Source organism: Apium graveolens, unplaced genomic scaffold, assembly GCF_009905375.1.
Source record: "Apium graveolens cultivar Ventura unplaced genomic scaffold, ASM990537v1 ctg5840, whole genome shotgun sequence".
Classification (NCBI taxonomy): Eukaryota; Viridiplantae; Streptophyta; class Magnoliopsida; order Apiales; family Apiaceae; genus Apium; species Apium graveolens.
Window position 1 is genome coordinate 124,562 of NW_027419120.1, and position 10,691 is coordinate 135,252.

Sequence of the window (10,691 nt, forward strand, 5' to 3'; positions counted from 1 at the left end):
ATTAATTGGCAAATTTAATAATTGATTAAATGAGATTTAATTAATTATAAATTAATTAAGAAAAGGTTCTTAATATTATTAATTAAAAATTTAATTTTTGGAAATTAAATCAAGAGAGAGAATTATTTCTAAAGTGTTTAGAAAAAGGATTAATAATTAAAAGGTGTTTTAATTATTAATGAGAATAATAAAGGGTTAATAGTAATAATATTTTATGGGAAAATTTTCAGCTGAAAATTTTGCCTATAAATATACTATTATAGACCCTAATTTTGCCTCAACCAAAAAGATTTACAAAACCCTAATTCTCTCCATCTCCTCCTCCTTCATTACATCGTTTTCTTGGTGGATACCGATGGAGTGCTTCACACTTGAGGAGCAGCTGCTAGGGATTTCCGTTCATCGTTATTGGATCGCTATTAAAGACCTCCATCTTTCCATTAACGTAAAGCTTCTTAAGGTAAACATACTGAACTACGAATTAAATATTATTTTTCGCATGGATCCTGCGGAGGATTTCGTTTTTTTTTTAAGATTTAAATTTACGTTTTCGTTGCGTTTATGTGCTAAAATCCCTTCATACTCACTCAAGAGTATGAACACTTTGACTCAAAGCCCGATGAGTCATTAACTGGTTTATATGACAGATTTGTCAAACTCTTGAATGATTTTTCACTAGTTGACAAGGAATATGATCTTGAAGATTCAAATCTTAAATTCCTGTTAGCTCTTCCTGAATGCGGGATTTGAAGGCCACCACTATAAGAGACAACTATGCTCTTGAAGAAACAACTCTTGATGAAATTTATGGGATGCTCAAGACTCATGAAATTGAGATGGTACAAAGAAGCAAGAGGAATGGAAGAAAGTCAAGAACAGTTGCTCTTAAGGCTGAGGAGGAATCCCCCAAAGCAGCTGCCTCAAGGAAAGGCAAGGGAAAAGCTCTCATCACAAAGTCTGATACTGAATCATCAAGTTCTGATACTGATGATGACTCAGAAACTGAAAGCTTACCTGAGATGGATCCTGATGAAGAGATGATGAAGCTGTGTGCTCTTATGGTGAAAGGAATCACAAGGATTGCATACAGGAAATTCATAAAGGGAAAGAAGTCTTCCAGGAAAGGTGCAAGTTCTGATAAGAAGAGTTTCAGAAAATCTGAAGGCAAAGGAGGAAAGTCTGAAAGAGGAGAATACACAAATGTCAAATGCTACAACTGTGGTGAGAAAGGCCACATATCTCCTGATTGCAAGAAAGTGAGGAGTGACAAAGGCAAGGCTCTTGTCACAAAGAAGAAAAGCTGGACAGACACTTCAGACTCTGAAAGTGAGGTGAACTATGCCTTGATGGCAAATGCCGATAGCAGTTCTGATGTTGTTGAGTTAAAGGTACCTCAAACTACTTATGCCTTTCATACTGATGATATTAATGAGTTGATAAGATATCTTAAAACCATGTTCATTAGTTATAGAGATCAAACTTTAACATGTGAAAGATTAACTTCTGAAAATCTTGCTTATAAAAAGAGGAATGATTATTTAGAAAAAGAGTAAGTCATGTTCCATCAAACTCAGAAAGATAGAGATGATGCTTTCTATGTTAGAGATGAAGTACTTAAAATGAATGAATCTCTAAAAACTGAGTTAGAAAAGGAAAGAGAGATTATCAGGACTTGGACTAACTCTGATAAAACAACTCAGGATATTCTTAGTAGTGGAAACTGGAAAGAGGGCTTAGGTTATGGAGATGATAAGAATGATAAGGGAACTGTAGAGATTGAGTCTATAGTTGTTAAACAAAAGCCAAAGGTAAATCCTGTTAAGTTTGTAGCTGTAAAGTCTGATATTGATAAATCAGAAGTTAAAGAGAAATTAACTTCTGACAAACCAAAACAGGGTAAGCCAACTGAAGTAAACATAGGCTTAATGACAAAGAAGCAGCTTAAGCATAAGCTGAAAGATATTAAGAATGTAAACAAGGTAAAGCCACCTAGGAAAAATAGGAATGTAAAGGAAGGTGTGAATAAAAGTAATGATTATAAGCCTGTTCCTAATGCTCCTAGAAAGAAATGTTATAACTATGGAAATTCTAACCATCTGGCTTCTTTTTGCAGGAAAAATAAGAACATAAACTCCTTACCTTCAAAGTCAGGAGTTAAGAGTCAGTCTGTTGGATATAGGCCACAAAATCCTTGTTTTCATTGTGGTAGTTTATGGCATTACATTTATACTTGTAAGGAATATCATAGTTTGTACTATGATTATTATCAAATAAAACCTTCTTTAAAGAAAGTTAGCATTATTCCTTCTAGTGTAAGTTCTGATGCAAAGTCTGATATTGTAAATTCTGATAAGAAAAATATTAACATAAACTCTGATGTTAAATCCGCTGGAAATGTTAACCAACTTAATAAGGCCAAAGGATCCAAGCAAGTCTGGGTCCTTAAAACTAATCATTAGTGGTCTTTGTGATTGCAGGGCAACAAGAAAAACATCCTAGTTCTGGACAGTGGATGTTCAGGACATATGACTGGAAATAAAGCCCTGCTATCAGACTTTGTGGAGAAAGCTGGCCCAGGTGTTTCTTATGGAGATGGCAACATGGGAAAAACTCTAGGATATGGTAATATCAATCTTGGGAATGTCATCATTAAAAAAGTAGCTCTAGTCTCAGGACTTAAACACAATCTGCTAAGTGTTAGTCAAATCTGTGACAGAGGTTATCATGTGGATTTCTTTGAAGAACACTGTGAAGTTGTAAGCAAATCTACAGGCAAAGTTGTTCTGAAAGGATACTGGAATGGTAACATTTATGAAGCCAAGCTTTCAACAAGTTCTGATGGTTCTATAATCTATCTGTTAAGTAGAGCATCAATTGAAGAAAGCTGGGATTAGCACAAAAAACTCTCTCATTTAAATTTTAGCAATATAAATGAACTAGTCAAGAAAGATCTTGGGAGAGATTTTCCAAAATCAGTATTTGCTCCTGATGGCCTTTGTGAAACCTGTTAAAAGGCAAAACAAAGAAAATCTTCATTCAAGAGCAAGACTGAATCTTCAATTCTTGAGCCTTATCACCTACTACATGTTGATCTATTTGGTCCAGTGAATGTCATGTCTATTGCAAAGAAGAAATATGCTATGGTCATAGTGGATAAGTTCACCAGATACACATGGGTGTATTTCTTGCACACAAAAAGTGAAACTACATCTATTTTGATTGATCATGTCAAGCAACTGGATAAATTGGTCAAAGATTCTGTGAAGATCATAAGAAGTGATAATGGCACTGAGTTCAAGAATTTGATCATGGAAAAGTTCTGCAAAGACCATGGAATAAAGCATGAATTTTCTGCTCCTGGAACTCCACAACAAAATGGAGTTGTTGAAAGAAAGAATAGAACTCTTATTGAAGCTGCACGAACTATGCTTGATGAAGCAAAGCTCCCAACCTATTTTTGGGTTGAAGCTGTGCAGACTGCTTATTTTACTCAGAATGCAACACTCATTAACAAGCATGGAAAAACACCATATGAGATGGTGAAGAAAAAGAAGCCAAATCTGAAGTATTTTCATGTATTTGGATGCAAGTGTTTTGTTCTTAAGACTCATCCTGAACAGCTATCCAAATTTGATCTAAAAGCTGATGAAGGAATTTTTGTTGGATATCCACTTTCCACAAAAGCCTTCAGAGTCTACAATTTAAGAACAAGGGTTGTCATGGAATCTATCAATGTCTCTTTTGATGATAAGAAGATGACAGGACTTGAAGATTTCAATGATCATGATCAGCTGAGATTTGAGAATGAAGTTTTAAATTCTGATACTGTAAATCCAGACAGTCTAAATCCTGATACTGCAAACTCTGATGGATTAAACTCTGATGTTATTGAAACTGTGATGACTATGCCAAAGGAAGATGCACCTGTGCAGGGGGAGCATACTGAAGATACAACCACATCTCAAGAAGCATCAGAACCTACAACAGGCTCTTCAAGTTCTGATTCATCAAGTTATGATGGGCCAAGTTCTGATAATTCTGGAAACTCAAGTGCTGATAATTCTGGAAACTCAAATTCTGAAGGATCCAACTCAGATAGCATAATTTCAGGGGGAGCATCAGAAAATGTTGATGAAGACAGCATGGATCATGGGGGAGCATCCAGTTCTAGTAAAAATCTTCCATCTGCAAGGAAGTGGACTAAAGCAGATACACCTGACTTAATTATTGGAAATCCTGATGCAGGTGTCAGAACTAGAACAGCTACATCAAATGAATGTCTTTATCACTCTTTTCTCTCTCAGACTAAACCAAAGAAAGTGGAAGAAGCTCTTCAAGATGCTGATTGGGTGCAAGCAATGCAGGAAGAGTTAAATGAATTTGAAAGAAATAAAGTCTAGACCCTAGTGCCAAGACCAAAGAACAAATCTGTTGTTGGTACAAACTGGGTGTTCAGAAAAAAACTGATAGTGATGGCGTAATTACAAGGAATAAAGCAAGGCTGGTTGCAAAAGGATATTCTCAACAGGAGGGAATTGATTATGATGAAACATTTGCACCAGTTGCTAGATTGGAAGCCATAAGGATATTTTTGGCTTATGCTGCTCACAAAATGTTTACAGTCTTTCAAATGGATGTGAAAAGTGCTTTTCTCAATGGAGAATTGGAAGAGGAAGTATATGTTGAACAACCTCCAGGTTTTGTAGATGTAAAATTTCCTAATCATGTCTACAGACTTGATAAAGCACTTTATGGCCTTAAGCAAACTCCAAGAGCATGGTATAAGACACTAGCTCGGTTTCTTCTAGAAAGTAGCTTTAACAAAGGGACTATTGAAAAAACATTGTTTTATCTCAACCATGGAAATGACTTACTTTTGGTGCAGATATATGTTGATGATATCATTTTTGGTTCTACAAATGATAGACTTTGTAAAAAGTTTGCCAAGCTAATGCAGTCAAGATATCAAATGAGTATGATGGGAGAACTCAGCTATTTTCTGGGCCTTCAAGTCAAGTAGAATGAAGAAGGAACTTTTATTTGTCAATCTAAGTACACCAGAAATTTGTTGAGGAAATTTGGAATGCAAGATTGTTCAAGTGCATCCACTCCTATGGCCACTGCAACAAAATTGGATAAGGATACTGGTACATCAGTAGATATTATTGATTATAGAGGTATGATTGGCTCACTACTCTATCTAACTGCAAGTAGACCCGATATCATGTATGATACCTGTCTTTGTGCAGGATTTCAAGCAGATCCAAGAGAACCTCACTTAACAGTTGTGAAAAGAATTTTCAAGTATCTTAAGGGAACAGCTGATCTAGGATTATGGTATCCTAGAGAATCAGATTTAAGCTAATAGGTTACTCAGATGCAGATTTTGCAGGATACAAAATTGACAGGAAAAGCACAAGTGGAAGCTGCCAATTTCTTGGAGGCAGATTAGTTTCTTGGTTTAGCAAGAAATAAAAGTCAATTTCCACATCAACTGCAGAAGCAGAGTACATTACTGTAGGAAGTTGTTGTGCACTGATTCTTTGGATGAAGAATCAGTTACTGGATTATGGGTTAACATATTCTAAAATCCCTATTTATTATGATAATCAAAGTGCTATTGCTATGACAGGTAATCCAGTTCAACACTCAATGACAAAGCACATCTGCATTAGGTACCACTTTATAAGGGAACATGTGGATGAAGGTACAGTGGAATTGCACTTTGTTCCAACAGATCAACAACTAGCAAATATCTTCACAAAACCAATGTGTGAAGCTACCTTTATAAGATTGGTAAATGAACTTAGAATGGTTTCAGGTTCTTTTTCTAAATCTGCTTAGTTTATGTTCTGATACATCAGACTTTATGATCAACATTTATAGATATTACTATCTTTGTGAATTCTGTGCCTACATTGAAAATTTGCTTGAATGCTGATTGTTGTCTGATATGAATTTCTAAACTCTGATAGTGATATGAATGTTTCTGTGACTATTCAATCCAATGAGGATAATTATGCTAAATGATGAACTAGTAGTCTTTAATATACTAACGATCCCATGTCTGAAGTAATTGTTTATGTGGAAATCTCTTAACACAAGCAAATTCTGATATTGAGCTTAGTTGAAGTTTACTTTGTGTATCTTATTACTAAGTCAAAAACTAGAATAGTGCTTCTTATCTGTTAAGTTCTGATGTTAGTAAATCTGATGGATGTACTAAGTGCTGATAAGCCTCACTTATCAATAGAAAAGAAAAGAAATAAAAATCAGGTACTCCTTTGAGATCTAGAGTAAAAATATGGAAGGGAAGACCCAAGTGCATTGCTGGTATTAAGTAATATGCATTAGAAAAGCAACATAAAATTTTCTTGGTGACTTTTCACACTCTATGATTACTGGAGAAATACTCTGATAATAGCATAAATTCTGATAAGCAGTTGTGACTCACTTACACTGAGAAGCCACTGTAAAAAGGAATTTCAAAAGATGCATAAAATGAGCACAAAATAGTTGAGGTGGACTCATGCATGAACTCATTTTATAGTAGACTTCAGAATAATGACAGATTTTAAGCAAAGTTCTTAGTTATGCCTTATTTCTAAGATGTACTGAAGTGAATCAGACTTTACTCTTTGTCTGATATTTAGCTTAATGCACACACATACACTCCATATGAATGATGAAAATTATTGTGGTGATAAATGTTATTTTAGATGAATAGTTTAATTGTCAGTTGCATAAATTCTGAGGACAAGTTATGATGGAAATTCTGATGATTAAGTTCTGAAGAAACGAAATCAGTATTTGTGTGAAGAATTACAGAAATAGACATTCACTTTTCGAGTTAAGGAGCCATGTTCTGATGACTGTTAAGTTCTGATATAAGTCTAAGTTCTGATATTAAATCCTGATTCTTTACTTGACTTATTTGTGGTTAAATCTGAAACAGTCATATTTAAAATCAGAATATATTTGGGTGAGATATAAACAGTCAAAATAATTTGGGTTAGTGGTACTCATATATGCACAGTAATTTTTACTTGTTTCGTGTGCTCATTAACTCTTGTTTTAAGCTTCTAATGGTTGTCATAATTACTCATCGGTCTAGGGAGATGAGGCTTTACTTCTTTTCGTTTTACATTCCCTGCATCCTTTGGTTTTCCCTTGTCTATATAACTGACCGATAATCCTTCAGCAAAAACCAATTCTTTCTTCTCTCAAACAATGACTCCGTTTGGTTGGTTTTACTGCTATGGCTCAGACAAGGTGACTATTTGGAACAATGGAGTTCCAACTCATTATCCTATCAACAACATTCCTTCTAATCTCTGGATTCAATTTCCAGAAATCATTAAAAATGATTTGTTGAATATTCAAAGATATCTTCATCTCCGTTCTCTTCGTCAACAGGAGAGAATCATTCGTCTTGCTATTCTTATTATTGAAGATTGGAAGAAGAATTAATTGTTATCCTCATATTTCTCTTCACTGTCAGCTTTGTCAGTCTTTTAGACTAGGACTAAGGCTGTTAATGTTAGGGATTCTCGACTAGGGCAATCTTGTAATTTTCTGTATGTAATCTAAGTTTCATGAAATGTATTCGTTTGATATATTAATGAAATTTTACTTTATTGCAAGATTTTGCCTCTGAGTCGTTTCATATTCTGATGACCCTTTATATTTCTGATAATAATTAAGTTGTGCTGCTCACGTGGTAGTGTTTATTTGCTTGGTTTATTTTTGGTTATTCTTAAATGGGATTATTTTATCAGAATAATTTTTTAAATGGGATTACTTGATTAATGGGATTACTTGATTAATGGGATTACTTGGTTAGTGGGACGGTTTTTCTCCTTGAAAAACTGCAGATTACTGAATACCCGTGCCCATTAATTATTTTTTACTGTTGCATGCCTGACAGGTGTCCAAAGACCTTTCATATTCATCTCAACGGTTATCTTTTACCATGTATAAGTAAAAGAGAGAAAATATTGTAAAATCTTTTATTCACTTTTATACTATATCTCTCTTTTTTTACTCTTATACTCTCACTATTTTCTGACGATTTATCACACAGGCATTTTCTTGAACACCTTTCAAACACTCAAATTTTTCACTGATTTCTCAATGGCACCTAAAGATATTATCTTCAATGGAGCAAAGTTTGTTCCTAATAACTATGCTGCCATTCTTACCACGCAAGAAGCTCCGTCAGAACTTCACTTTGTTCAGGACTTCTTAGCTAATAGTGAAATCGAATACGCTTTGACTCAACCATAAAGTTTTTCAGGATCACAAGTGCTGACATTCTGGAGAACAGGGGTTTATGATGATGGTGGTAAGCATAGATCTCCTAGTATTGTCTTTACAGAAAATGAGGAGGATTATGTTGTTACTCCGACAGTGGTTCGCAGGGCTCTCAATTTACCAGAAAATGTTCAATTTAGTTCTGCTGTTGAGGAACCACTGCTTCAGGAAATGATGGCTGATTTGGGCTATGAAGAAAGTTTAGCAAAAATGGGTCAACTCAAATGTGCACACATGCGCCGAGAATGGAGCTTTTTCTTTGACTGCATCACAAAGGCATTTGGTAACAAATGTACAAATTTTGATGCCATTCCAATCTTGTCTCAACAAATTGGGTATGCTCTTCTCCATCAGTCTCATTTTGATTTTGCTAGAACTGTGCTATGCTTTATTGGTGACAGAATGAAAGAGGATAGGAATATTGTCTATTTTGCTAGATTCTGTCAATTAATTTATAGTCACTGTACAGAAAATGAACCTATCTTAGCCAGTGACCTGTTAGAATCCTTTAAGATAGCCAAAAGGGCTTTTACTGATTTACTAAATGCTGATAACAAAAAGGCAATTTTGAGACCTCTTAGAATTCCCTTAATTGTCAAACAAGCCCTGGTAAATGCTGATGCTGCCAAATACTCTGTAATTTATCCTGATGTACCACAACCTCAACCACAATCATCAGAACCTACTTTTATCCCTCCTTAAACACATACATCAGAATATGCTCATTATCCATCAGCACATACTACAGTGCAGCCTTCTTCTGCTAGAGCGATAACATCAAGATCTAAGAAAGTTTCATAGCAGAAAAGAAGGAGGATCATCTCGAGAGATGAATCAGATGATGAGGTACAGGTTCAACCTACAGAACCTGTTGTTCCTGCAGCTGAGAAAGTCTTTTCTTAGAAAGATAACTTGGAAGTGCCTCAGGTTTTGCATCTGGAAGTGATGAAATTGACATCCATAACTTGGAAGTGCCTCAGGTTTTCCATTTGGAAGCTCCACCAACTACACAACTTTCTCAGCACACTCCTCCAGCAACTATGTTAGTCCCTTAACAATATGACAAGAATTACAGAAGGGGGTAGAATGGAATTCTTGAAACTTTTTCTTGAAATAAAATGTTCTAACTCAAATATAAATATAAGTGTATTGATTAGCACAATGCGGAATAAAAACTTAACTGAATCAAAACACAAGTAACTAAAAATAAGAGTCTTTAAAAACTTTCTAGTGGATTTGAATGATTCCACCAGAAATATATATTATATATCGAGAGAACCCTGTGTGCAAAAATGCTCACAACTGCTTACAACAATTGAACTTCTAAGACTACAGAGAAATGTTAAGAATCCTGCTTACAAATGTTTCTCTGCTTTCTTGCTTAGATCGATTTTTTCTTAGTTGCTACTACTTGGTTTATATATATCACCAAGATTACAAAGTAATAAGACAAGATAATAAAACAAAAACTATCTAGTCTATTACAATGCTACTTCATTACTCTATTCCAGCATCTTTGAATATCTTCATAATAGCATGGAAATGGCAATGCTTCTTTATTCTCGAAAACCCTGTTGAATAGGCTACCACACCCCATTTACATCCACTCGACGCATGTGAATGTGTTGTCACTGTCAACAGATATTTGAATTCTTTATCCATCGGGTTCATGATCATCCGTCGAGTTATTGATCATCCGTCGGGTTGTCTATTTGATCATCCGTCGACTTCATTGTAGGTTATCCGTCGGGTAGCAAACTGGCACTTGACTTCATTTCATTTATGCAGAATTACAAGTCATCATTTATGTACAATTAATCAACCTATTCTGCATATCTAGTTAAAGTCAACATGACTTGAATACTACTTACAGAATCTATACAATGGTGAATGCAGAAATGTGCTACAAACTTATTGTTACATAAGCTACTCACTCGATGGATAATAAATCATCATCCGTCAGGACTATAATGAGTCATCCGTCGGGACTATAAATCTTATCCGTCATGTGCTACATTATTTCACTAAGTAAGATCTACTAAGATGTTTTGTTCATGAAATCATCAAGTACACAACATATACACAACAATCTCCCCCAATTTATGTCTACTGGAATTATAGCCATAAATTAAGAGATACTTGATGATAACAAAACACCCTAAAAATATTACTTTAAGAGAAAGTAGATATTACTGAAAAGTGCTTCAACTAACAAAAATGTACAAAGTTTTGTTCACAGTCATTTTTCAAGATGCTCCTCTAGCCTGAGCAGATTTGTCTAGTTTCTTGAAGGTCTGGATCTTTTTCCAAGCTTTCTGTTGTTTTCCTCAATCTGATTTTGGAGCTACCTGTGGAATTCCAGTTCATCAGATTCTGAG